This window comes from Petaurus breviceps, unplaced genomic scaffold, assembly GCF_028583685.1.
Source record: "Petaurus breviceps papuanus isolate PSGF00001 unplaced genomic scaffold, PetGlider_PUasm1.0 551, whole genome shotgun sequence".
In the NCBI taxonomy this organism is placed as follows: domain Eukaryota; kingdom Metazoa; phylum Chordata; class Mammalia; order Diprotodontia; family Petauridae; genus Petaurus; species Petaurus breviceps.
This window is the reverse complement of record NW_027186372.1, coordinates 41,642,011-41,655,448: the sequence shown is the minus strand read 5'-3', so window position 1 is coordinate 41,655,448 and position 13,438 is coordinate 41,642,011. Positions and strand designations below refer to the sequence as shown.

Below are 13,438 nucleotides of genomic sequence, written 5' to 3'. Positions count from 1 at the left end.
GGTTGTACATGTGTGGCTAATGCAAAACAATAACATAGTAGATATATTGTACAAGACTGACTATATTTCCCTCCCTCCTATCCCACCTCCCACTTGTTCTATTCTCTTAGCAGAATTCTTCTTAATTTTAAAGGAACAATTAATACCAATGCTACACAATTTGGTCTCAAAAACTGAGAAGGAAACCACTTTATCAGACTCCTACTGAGAAAAATACAGTATCACTACTTAAGTCAAGGAAAAATGAAGCAAAAGCGGAAAACCATAGACCAATATCAGAAATTGTGAGAATACATACTCCCTCTTCACCTGCCTGATCTCACACAATCCCTACCTTCCTTTAAAACACGGCTCAAGGGTTGCCACCTACATAAGGCCTTTTTAGATAGATTCTCTCAAGTTATTAGTCTGTCTGTCTCTCTCCTCTCTCCTCAGTTATTTCGTACAAACTTATAAACTTTGCAATGACTTACATATGTACATATTGTGGCCTCCCAACAGAAAGTCAGCTCCTTGAGAGAACCAGTTTTGGTTTTGTCTGGGTATCACCAGTTCCTACCACAGCCTTTGCCACAGAGTAGTCACTTAATAAATGTTTACTGATTAAGTGATTGATGTAGTGAATAAATAGGTCCATCATTCATTCATTAACATCCCATATTTGCAAAGTGATGTGAAGGATACAAAGGTGGATAAGAGAGGATCAATGTGCTCTTGTGAAATTTAGTAGGGCAGATGAGAATTGTGCCCATATAATTATAGTACAAGTTATAATGTAAAAGTGTAATATGAGAGGTACATGGTGTTATGTCCATTCAAAGAAAGGCATGATCCCAGGATCCCAGGAAAGCTTTGTGGGGGATGGGATATTTGAGCTGGGTCTTTAAGGATGGTTAAGAAATGGACAGGTAGAGTCCCAGAGGAAGGGCATTCCAGGCAAAGGGAACTTTGTAAGCAAAGACAAAAAGATGAAAAAAAAATGTTTAAGAAATGACAGAATGATGACATTTTATAGGGATGAGTACTGGGAAACAATATGTAACAAGTGGATTGGGGCCAAATTGTGGAGGGCCTTGAAAGAAAGCATGAAGCAAAGGAGTTTGTTGTTGCTTAAGCTGTTTTTCAGTCATGTTTGACTCTTCATCACCCCTTTTGGGGTTTTCTGGGCCTAGATGCTGGAATGGCTTGCCATTTTCCCTCTAGCTCATTCTATAGATGAGGGAACTGAGATAAACAGAGTTAAGTGACTTGCCCAGGGTCACACAGCTAGTTTGAGCTTGGATTTGAACTCAAGTCTTCTGATTCCAGGCCCAGAGCTCTATCCACTGCATCATTTATTTAACAGGGAGCAGGACGTTGTTAGATTTTTGGAACAAGACAGAGAAACCAAGAGAATTGTGCTAAGGAATGTCATTCTGATGCAAAGTGTAGGATGTATTGAGGGTGGAGATGGAGAAAAGACTGGAGGCAGTTAGGAGGTTACTATAATAGTCCAGTTAAAAGAGAATGAGATTCTGAACTAAGGTGTTGGCAGTTGGGAATGGAAAAAAAGATGGATGTGAGAGACAAATTAGAGGGGAAAATAGCAACTTTACACCTTTTAGTACCTTCTTCCTGACCAGGATTTGGGGTCCCCATCACATAGCAGTACGTTCATTAAGAGCCATTCTTATCCTTGAAATCTAATTTTCAAAGCCTATTGTTACTCAACTTTAGGTGGTCTTCAATTCTCAAAATCCACTGTTGTCAGTCCATTGGTCCTTTTTTTTTTATTAATTGTATTACTTAATCAGCAATTTTTCTCATCTCCTTCCTCCTTGTCTTTCCCGAATTTTCATGAATCCTTTTAGAAATCTTTAGCTTTTTTAAAGAGTGGCCTCAGAAATAATCACTCAAATCTGAATCTAAGCCAGTTATCTCTCATCTATTACTTTTTACTGAATCAGGTTCATTGTGTCTCTTTTTTTTAGATTCTGAGATTGTCTCCTGGTTCTACAACTATTCATTCTATTTCTTCTGTGACTATTCTCTCTGGATGTCTTCCAGGGCTCTAAGGTTCCTTGGTACTTTTCCCACCCCCACCCTCCAATTTTACAATAATTAATTTTTCAGAGTCTTCTTTTGATTTTCTTGCTTCAGCTACCACCTATCTTCCTTTCCTCCAAATATCTTTTGGTGTTTCCTTTTGAATATTACGGACAAATAAGCTGATCTTTCTGAAAACTGAGCTCATATCTTTTATTTTCAAAGACATGAACTCTTCTTGATATGCCATTTGCATCAATGCTCCTGCAGCCCATATAGAGTGTGAGATTATGTCTAAATGAAAAGTAAAATTTACTGTGATTTAAGTCTTTCAATTAGTTTAGAGGTGGCATAATAAAGATTTAAAATGGTTAGGGGAATGAGGATGGCACACATCACCCTAAAACATGCACCATAAAATGTGTAATACTTCATGTTTCCCAATTTAAACCAATTTTCTTAAGTTTATTTTGTTGTTGTTGCTTTTGAGCCTTGATCATTTAGCCAAGGAACTTTTAGCTTTTTGTCTTTGATTTCAATGAGTTTAATTGTCATTTTTTTTTTTAGAAAAGAAAACCATTTCAATATTCACCGATAAAAACTATAAGATTATGAAATGTTTGAACTGCTATCTAGTCCAATAATCTCATGTTATAGATAAAGAAAGTGAGACTCAGAGAGGCCAAGGACCTTGATTAAGGTCACTACGATACACTGAAGCTCAGGTTCCACATCATTTAAATGAGATGACAGTATTACTTGTACTACCTATCTTATAGAACTGCTGTGAGTTATGATGTGACATTAACCAAAAGGTAAGAAGGAGACTTCTAAAATTTTTACTTCAGATGGGGATGGTGTAAGGAAGCTTCAGAATTTAAACTTAGACTCTACACAGACAAAAAAGTCAGAATTTGAACTCCCTATCCAGGGTTCTTTGCAAGTAGGCATCATGATAATATGCCTAAGAAAGACCTCCTTGTTCAGAATATTTGATGGATATAAGAAGACATTCAGTGCATGGTAAACTCCATCAGATTGAAATTTGACTCTTCAGATTTAAATAAATATGAGTTTATAGTTAATACACACAAAAATACTTTTTCCCCAGCTCACTCATGAATGAAAAATTTAAGGGAAAGTTTCTATTATGAGAAATCCAAAGAACCTTAATGCAAAAAAAAATATCTATCAAAATATTTCTGTACTATCTTGGGTTAAGACTGGTTCAGGAAAAAAAATACACCATTATTTGACCTACATCTATGTTTTAAATTATAGTACAATAACAGCAACCTTCCCACCACTAAAACTCTTCATTATCCAGCCTTACCAAATAATTTCTTCAAAGAAATTCGGACTAGTCTAAAAACCACTTTAAAAAAAACACCAGTCATTCCAAAGTCTCAAGATAACCTTAAGACTAATGTCAACAACAAAAAGAACATGTTTTGTCAACATACATTTTAGGTAGAGCAACAAGTCAGTCTCCTAAAACTGATTTCCTTAGAAGCTGCATAAAGTTTCTACTTTAGTCTACATGGGTGATATCTCTCTATCTGCTGACACCATCTCCTTTGCCTTTTTCCCCTTCTAAAATGTACAAAGGAAACATGATTGCTTCACACCTCCTTTAGCCCCTCCCTGCCACCTACCTGAACTGGTACATCACTTTTTCCCTTTGAATGTTTCCTAGATGAAACTAAAGATCCCACTTGGTAAGTAGGCAGTATGGCACTGTGGATGGAATGCCAGGTTTGGAGTCAGGACAACTTGGGTTCAAAGCCAAATTTAGATACCTACAAGCTATGTGATCCTAGGCAAAATTACTTACTGTCTCTGAGCCCCAGTGTTTTCATCTATAAAATGGGAATAACAAAGGTACATATCTCATACAGCTGTTAAAAGGTTTAAATGATATAAGGTATACAAAGTGCTTTATAAACCTTCTATATGCATGCTCTTATTATTATTATTGTTATCAACAAAGGATTTTCCAAAATATTAAAGGAAATAGTATTACATCAGATTCTGCTTCCTCTTAATATTTTTATAACTCAACAAGAACCATGATTTCTCCTGGCTTTAAACTCATGATGCTTAGAATGATGAATTACATATAGCAGATTAACAATATTATTTTCAAAGATGGTGATCAGTTCATTCCTAACTTATCAATATTTATGTATTCTCTTCATTCCTTTCAGAAAGTGAAGCAAACATATACTCAATCCCGGTTTTTTTTCTCTGTTTCTATTAAAATCAAGGGATCATAGGATTTTAAGCCAGAAGAGACCTCTGGCATATCACCTAGAATCTCATCTTTTACAGATGAGGAAGCTGAGGAATAGAGAAAGAAAATAAGCCCAAATCTCTCTTCCTTCCTCCCTAGCCCAACTAGATGTCCTGTAGGTATATCAAGGTCAACAAGTCCAGAATAGAATTCAACTTCCCCTCTTTGCAACCTACCTACCTTGCCTAGGTTTGCAATGAATTTTCCTGAACTCCTCATTTCCCTCACCTCACATATCCATTCAGATGCCAACTCTTCTCAATTCTACCTTTAAAGTTTTTCTATATGTCTACTTCTCTCCAGCCACAAAGCCACCACACTAGTTCAGGGTTCATCACCTCTCACCTGGACTATCACAGGGTAGTAGCCTTCTTGTTAGCCTACCGGCCAATAGTCTTTCTCCTCCATGCAGTTGCCAAAATCATACCCCTAAAAGCAGAGGTAAGACCCTGCTTGATAAACTCTAGTTGCTCTCTATTACCTCAAGGATCAAATATAAACATTGGATTTGGCATTTAAAACCCTTTGAGATATGGCTCCAACTTACCTTTCCAGTCTTATATGTTTTTCCCTTCATGAACTCTTCAGTTCAGGCAAACTGGTCTTTCTCCCCATACCTTACACATATGACATTCCACTGCCCATCTCTATGAACTTTTGCACAGTCTGTCCCCTATGCTTGGAATGTACACCCTCCTCACTCCTACTCCTTCAAAGGTCAACTCAAGTAGCTTGCCCTACACAAGGCATTTCCTGAATCCCCTCTCCCCCACCCCACACCTCTTCCAGTGCCTTCACCTTCAAATTACCCTATAGTTTTATGTATATATTTTGCACATATTTCTATGTGTATTTGTTGTCTCCCCTTTACATATATAAGCTTTTTAAAGGAATTTTTGTCTTTGTATCCTGAGGGCCTGATCACAGTAGGTATTTTTAAAAGGCTTTGTTTGTCGGGGAAGCTAGGTGGTACAGTGAATAGAGCACCTGCCCTGGAGTCAGGAGGACCTGAGTTCAAATCCAGCCTCAGACACTTAGCATAAAAAACTAGCCATGTGACCTTGGGCAAGTCACTTAACCCTAATTACCCTACCTTCCCCCCTACAAAAATTAAAAATAAAAGGCTTTGTTAGTCAAGGGGCAGCTAAGTGGTGCAGTGGATAGGATACTCGGTCTTGAATCAGGGAGAATGATCTTCCTGAGTTCACATCTGGCCTCAGATACTTCCCAGCTGTGTGACCCTGGGCAAGTCACTCAATCCTGCTTGCTTCATTGCTTCAGTTTTCTCATCTGTAAAATTAACTGGAGAAGGAAATGACAAAGCACTCCAGTATTCCTGCTAAGAAAATCACAAATGGGGTCATGAAGAGTTGGACATGACTCAATAACAACAACAACAACAACAAATTCTGGATCAAGAGATCTGCTTCTTGTCTTTTAAAATGTTCCTACTCATCGATCCATTTTCTACCAAAGACTTTACAAAACTTCTTCCTACAAGAGACCCTGAAATGTTTCATGTTTTACTATAGAATTTAAGATTCTTTGGACTCACAGAAAAAGTGGTAAAAGGGCCCTTAGGGATTTAGTCTAATCCCTGACCCAGAATCCCTTCTGTGAAAAAGTATTCTTAGCAACAACCTTGTTGTATATGTATTTTCTACTCCCACAACAGAGAGTACATATTACTATTATTCACATTTTTGAAATGTAAGAACTTAAGCATTGAGAAATTAAAAGATTTGACCATTGTTACACAGTAAGTAGGTCTACAAGATCTAAACTTCAGAACCTGGACAACAAATGCTACATTCTTTTCTCCATGCTTTCTCCTTCTTTTCTTGCTCTTATTTCACCTCTTCCCCAGTCTTCAAATTTGCCAGCAGTTCACTTATGAAGACTTCACTTATGAAGCCCTCTTCCATGGTATTTCTAGCTGAAGAGGTAGCTGACCCTCTGTAATGCTAAATTTAAAAGTGCATTTCAGTTCCTTGCATTCCAACTGGCATACTTTTTAAGAACCCAGGGTCACCTCCAGCCAAGTTCTACTACAAGGCTTCACCAGAGTGTGGAGGTGACCCTGGTTCTCAAAAGAATATGCCAGCAGTGTACAAGCTCCTACAGGCTTTAACAAGTAAGAAAGACTTCAAGTATGGGCCTGTAGTGGACTATATGTCTTATCATCTGACTAGCAGCCTGGTTAAGTTTATAGAAGCTCATGAGCATGCTGGCCACATGGTACTGAAATGTTCAGTCATAGTGACATTCTATGTTGAAAACCATCTACCAAGCTATCAAGCATTTATTATTAAACAGCTGCAAAGTGCCAGGCACTGCCAACAGTCATCATCATCAGTGGAGAGAGTACCCACACTGGTGAAACCATGGGTCCTTGGAAGTACTTCATCTCTTTTAAAAAAAATTTTCCACATATATTGCTTTGCTTCCTCTTTTTCTGAATCATAAAATTTCTCTCTCAGTCATAATGAATATCATTAAATTATTCTTGACATTGATTCTTTATATTCTTGAGATTTGGTGATGCAGATTTTCAAAGAGTTGGAAAAAAAATTGGAGACAGAAATTATATTGTTTGGAAGATATTCCTGAGTAGGGATGGGGAAAGGAGGAAGTAAAACAAAGCTCCAAGCCTATAATTAGAAATATCTAAAATTGTGGAATCCTTTTTCCCTCTCCTAATTAAAAACCAAAACAAAAACTGAAATTTGTTCAAGTGACACAGCTGTAATGATCATCATGTGATAACTATAAGGTCATAAGTCACTGCACTACTCCAACCAACATGAAATAAATTACTTGCTAAATTGGATGCCATTTCACAATAGCTTTCAAAACCTGGCTACCAAATAAACTTTCATAATAGCCATTGTCAAATATTACTGTTGATTATTATGAAATCAACTGGAATAAAGGCTAGCTTTTTAATAAAAGGAGCTACTACATTCCTGAAAATGAAAATTCAAGGTGAGAAAATATATTAAGCACAAAAAACTAAGATTTTCCATTTGCTTCTATGCAAAATTTTAGACAACTGGAGTGTACATGGAACAAGTATAAAATAAGATCTGCTTTCACTATTAAGCAACCACAAGCTGTAATGTAGACACCACTAATCCCTGACACACTAAATTAAAAAAAAAAAAAGAATTAAGGCTATTTAACAGTACTGGAAAAGATGAAAATTAGCTCTGTTTTTCAAAAGTAGTACACTCAACAATCCACATTAAGTCATTAATATTTAAACTGACACAATGGTAAAATTCAAGGATGATAAACTTTCATACAAAAATCATTCAATAAGGACTATAGTCATATAAATAGATTAATTAAATTAGTGTTCTAGTGCTTTTAGAAATCATACTTTATTCTATATAGATACCATTATATAAGAATTTACTTTCCTTATTAACTGGAAAGCAACAAAACAGTTACACAAAGAAATAAATTTAACTAAGGAGTAGAACTTATTCCATTTTAATTATGTTCTTTTAAAAATCCCACTGTATTTTGTTTTTTAAGACAACAGCTTCAATAAATATGGAACAAATAAAAACAACTTTAGCAGAAATATTCTAAAAGGATTTAAATATAGCAATCCCATCCTTTAAGAAAACATCCAAATACAAATTTACACTATTAGTTTTGATCTTGACTTAGCAATGGTCAAACTGAAATACTCATCCACCTCTTTTCCCACTCCCCTTCCACCCACTGTATATCAATTCCCTTACGTAAAAAGTCTTTTCCTGCTTCATGTTTCTCTCCATTGGTTATAGATACTGCTGATTCAGGAACTGTTTTTACTTTGCTAAATTTATCTTAATTTTGGCAATCTGCCACCATTCTACACTGTCCCTTCTACCCTCCCCCATGTTAACCTAAAAATTCTCAGGGAAATCCTATTAATAAACATCCAAAAAAATTACAGCAGTCATATATTAAAATTTGCTTCAGAAAAGTGTATGTTGTTTATTTTTTAAATAGATAAAAGTATTTTGGGGTTGGATTTCTCATCTTTACTACTCTAAGACTGAAGTGGAAAAAATCTACTTTTCCTCCCCCCAAAATATTTTAATACATATTGGAAAAAAATTACATTCTATGAAGTTATACACCAAATTACCTTAGCACTGAAATATACAGAAGTCAAACTCAAAGAAAAAGTATATAGAATGTTAAAGATTTCTCTTTTTAAGCGGCATTTTTAATGCAGGAGCATTATAATTTTCTAGAAAACATGTAATGTAGAAATAGAAGCTAAGGTAGAAAAGAATAAGAGAACTTGGACCTGTCAGTACTTAAATAAGCTGTTATTATTAAGTATGATTTCTTAAAGCCTCCTATGAAAGTAAAAAATTGCTATTTTCAGATATAAATTGAAAGAAAACATTTATTGAAAATTCTTTATGTGATGTTTTTCAACTACAACCTATTTCCCTAGACCATTAGTTTGGCTGATCAGTATTATTATTAATTCTCACTTCACATAAATATACTGTCAGGGTTCATTTATTCATGCAGTTTTATAGTTATCCCAAGGGAAGCAAATTATTCCTGTATCAAAATCACTTTCCCTATTCAGCATATACCAATATGTATATGCATCTCAAAGTTTCTGTATGTGTATGTGGACATATATACTATAGGAGAATATTAAATTTTGCTTAAGAAAAGTATATTTTGCTTGTTTGCTCTTTAAGATGAAAGATTTCTTTCCTTCACCTCAAAATATTTTAATGTACGTTGAAAGAAATTCCAAGAAATGACATGTAAAATTACTTAGCACCAAAATGAACAGAGACCAAATTCAAAGACACTTTTTATAAACACACATATACGCGCATTACCAAGGTTATCTCTTATTAAGACTAGTCATAACCACCTAATTATTAAAGAAAAGATATCCATATACTTTTCAAAAGTACTCATTGGCTTTATTCCAGATGTCATATAGATATCATAATTACTAATATAATTGGGCTTCTTCTGTCACCTAGAGGTTAAGGGATAGATCCCGGCTTATATAACTCATCGCTTAATATCAATGCTCCTACTTTCATGTTTAAGTCTTTCACACTAAGTAAAATATTCAAATTTAAGACTCTTCTTGACCAAAATCCCAAAGACTCTTGCTGTCATTTTTACCCACATACTAGAAAATAAAGTAAATTTCAGTATAAATCATCCATAAAATTTCTATTGGCATGTCTCACATTCTGTAGCAGATAAAGCACACAAAAAATCCAACTATCTAATCTGATTATAGGATAATAGGATCAATCATTGATTTAGAGTTGGAAGAGGGCCTGAGAGGTCAAGTCCAGCCCTTCATTTCATAGATGAGAAAACTGAGGACCAGAGGTTAAGTGACTTGCCCAGGGTCCAAAGGTATAACATAAATAAAATCTAAATTTAAAGTTGGCAGCTAGGTGGCGCAGGGGATAGAGTGCTGGGCATGGAGTCAGGAAGACATAGTAATGGTGACTTCAAATCTGGTGTCACTTACTAGCTATGTGACAGCACAACAACAATAACAACAAATTTAAATTATGCTATCAATTATAAATATGTAACTGAATAATCCAAGAATATTATGGGCAGAAATTTCAATAAAATCTATTAATTTCTATAAGCAAGTCTTAACATTTCTACTCTAATGTATTTAGATATAACATAATGTATTTAGATGGAAAGAAGCGAAGCTATAAAAAAAAATTTCCCCACTCCTATAAAATATACGGACCCTCTTTGTTTTCAAATGAAGGAATAGTAGACTATTGAAATAATGAAAATATACTTTATATTAAACTATATATATATATGTATTCTCTCAATAGCTCTTAGTAACCACAATATGAAAAGAACCAAAATGAAACAAAAGCAATCTTTCAACATATGCAATCTTACTACATGACTGAATTTCACAGAATAAATTAATCCTCACAGGCATAGAAGCAACCAATACCAAGAAGAGATTGTAAAGGTGCCAAGGAAAAACAGGAAGGAAGGAAGGGAGGCAGGAAGGAAGGAAAGAAAGAAGGAAGCAAAGGAAAAAAGGAAGGAGGGAGGGAAGATGGAAAGTAATGGAGAAAGGAAGCAAGGCAGGAAGGAAAGAAGAAAAATAATTTTTAATTTTACTCATTATCCACTAGTAAGGTTTCCATTAAGAATGACATTAAATAGTGATTTAAAAAAGTATCCTCCTTTTCACTAATACATTTCCCCCTACAAAACCTCAAACTGAATTTTCTGACATTTATGCAGCACTATGTTAATAGGCAATATAGACACAGATTTTCATCACTCAAGCTTTTATATCAAGATCATCAATATTCTCTCTCCTTCCTCTCATAAAGTTAAGAATCCAGTACAGTCAACAGAAGTACTACCTAGTCAACTTCCCTCACAAGAATTCTAAACTGCACATTGAACTCCAAAGTTGATCTCTCCCTTACATGTTTCCTCCTATTAATTCTGCCCTTTAAAAGCAGTCAATATTATACAATTAGAGCCTTAAGAATACTGCAAAACAAAATGAAAAAAGTTAATCGGAAGCAATCTAGTTCTTTTTAACCTCTTTACAACATAGTTTCAACGTTAAAACCAAAAAATTTCTATAGTCATACATCAGTCTTCCTATCAATGTAATGATTTTATATGTAGTCTTTCCATGCTTAAAAATAGATTAATTTGGAACCTTCTAACTCATTTTTCTTATGCTGACCTAGGCAGAATGAGGTCGGAGAACCTTTATTGTTTGCCTATCAATACCCCTGACTCTAAGAATTGATTAAGCAAGGTGCTTCATCTTTAAATTATAGCACTAATGCTAAGCACTTACTTTTAATCAACTCAATGCTTCAGACACAAATTTTAAAGAATTTCTAATAGTGTAGTATATAGCTAAAATGTTTATTACACAGAAAAAGTCAAGTTAAAAGGGGCTTAAAATTTAACAAGTAGGTTTTTTTTAAGTCTTTTCACATCTGCAATGAAAATATCAGGGAAAACTCTTGCCACACACAGAGAAAGTTAATATTCAAAGTATCTGTCATCTCAAAATTAGCTTTAAATTGTTCTCTAAGGGTACATGGTCAAGACTAATATTTAGTTAGAACCCAGTAATATAAAGGCACCATGTTGCTCATTTGAAAACAATAGATTGATTCAATCAGAATCAAAGAAACATTGAAACTGAAAAGAAACATTGTTTCAATTTATTTGAGTGAATTTCTCTTCTGGGTAATTCTCGTTCCCCAATTCCAACTAAATTAATGCCATGATGTATAAAATTTCTAAAGAAAAGTTAATAAAGGAAGTTGCCCAACTCATCATCAGTTTAATTTGAAACACTGAAGATCAGTAAATAAAAATAATCACAAGTAGATTCATATAAGATTGAGAGCTAACAGGGTCCTAAGAGAGGACTTAGTCCAACTCCCTCCTTTTACATAGGAGGAAAATGACTGAAGGAATGCCGCAGGTCACTGAAAGAACAAGACAGTAATACTCCCTTTTCTCAGCTCTCAGGATAGTGTTGACAATCCTTTAAGAATGTATATTGTTAGGGAGTTACAAAGTGCTAAAATCTGGAAAGTTATTCTGTAGTTTAAGGGTGTGTTCACTTAAAACCTTTTTTGTATACATCTGCTATGTTCACACCGAATGCAAAAGGATGTATCTTGTTTCATGTATTTAATATTTGGGCAAGGAAAATGAAAGCAAAATGATAAGGCTTATCATTCTGAGCACAAAATGCTCTGATAATCCTCAAGTGTTTCATAAAACACAGCGTTTTCATGGCATGGTTATGTATTTTATAAAGCAATCTAACAGTGTTATAGCTGTTCAACTTGGAAATTAATGGACAAGCTATTTTTCAAAGAGTCTTAGATTTTACTGCTCCAAAGTTTTAGCGTAATTAAGGATGGTAAAAGAAGTCTTTAAATGCAAAACACAAATGCTTGCTGTCTAAAACAAATGCATAATGTCCCTTATCAAACACATTTTATGAAAGATTATAAATGGTTTTCTTCCAAATAAGAAATAAATATTGCTTATACAAAATATAATTGAAGTCTTAAATAACATACAGAACTGTTCAATTTTGTTTACTTAACTAAACAACAACCAAATCTAGAAATCTACAAAATTCTCTATCTAGTTTTCTTAACACAGGGTAAAATGTGGTTGAAACAAAAAAATGAGCCAGATATAAAATCCTCAACAAGTAAACAAGACTACTAAACAATATCAATATTTAAGGGGAAATATGATACAGTATCATATGCAAAGAAAATTGAGTCAACATTATTCTTAACATCTTCTCCTGTCAAAAGACTATGACCCACAATCTTTCTCCATCAAGTCTAACTATGTTAGAAATCAAAGCCTTTTGTTTCTTTGTTTTGAAGACCTGATTGCTTTCAGGAGAGTTTCCAATCAAAATATGGAAAACAGGATTGCAGATTAAATCCCAAGATTAAGAAAGCTTTTAATGACCTGACAATGGAGAGAGAGTAAAACAAGCAAGTGACATCCTGAGAACATAAACTCCACAAAATCTGTGTTAAAGTGTAAATTTGAGGTCCCCCAAAAGGGACTGATGAGCAGAGGCTTCTTACTTAATTTACATTCTGAGCCCTGTGGGCAAGAAGCAGATCTTATTCAGTATTCTGTACAGTGCCTACCACACACTACTGAAATTCAATAAATGTCAAAAACAAAAACAAGTTCTGCAACAAGCATTCTGGATGACCAGCAGGACTTAGTGTTGTTAGTTCTAATTTTTAAATCTTCAGTCCTCTCACGCTACTAGCATAAAATAATATATTATACATAAATATGTAAGTATAGAAGCTTGGTATTTTCATTAGCATGTTATATAAAAGTACATTTACATTGTTATAGAATTATATATCCTGCCACAGTCAGCTAATTCAGGACACGCTATAATGAAGATACTTTGATTTGGGCAAAAGTGATGATCCTCTGCCCTTATGTCACACCTGAGGGAACATGTGAGTTGTTCAAAGATATTGAACACATTGAAAAAAATATAGCAAATGGTCTTAGACCTACCCTTTTAAAAGAAAATAT

General features: G+C 34.5%; 1 protein-coding gene and 1 long non-coding RNA gene across 5 annotated transcripts in view; both read right to left on the bottom strand.

The window, feature by feature from the left end:
- NR3C1 (nuclear receptor subfamily 3 group C member 1) overlaps window positions 1-13,438 on the bottom strand; it is a 141,503-nt gene that overhangs the window by 123,351 nt on the left and 4,714 nt on the right. The gene's annotated exons all lie outside the window — the stretch shown is intronic.
- The window catches only part of LOC138172809 (uncharacterized), a 55,033-nt gene extending 41,595 nt beyond the window's left edge, over window positions 1-13,438 (bottom strand). The window contains exon 1 of the long non-coding RNA XR_011171254.1: window positions 1-13,438. This exon is cut by the window's left edge and continues 23,328 nt beyond it. This is a non-coding gene — a long non-coding RNA (uncharacterized lncRNA).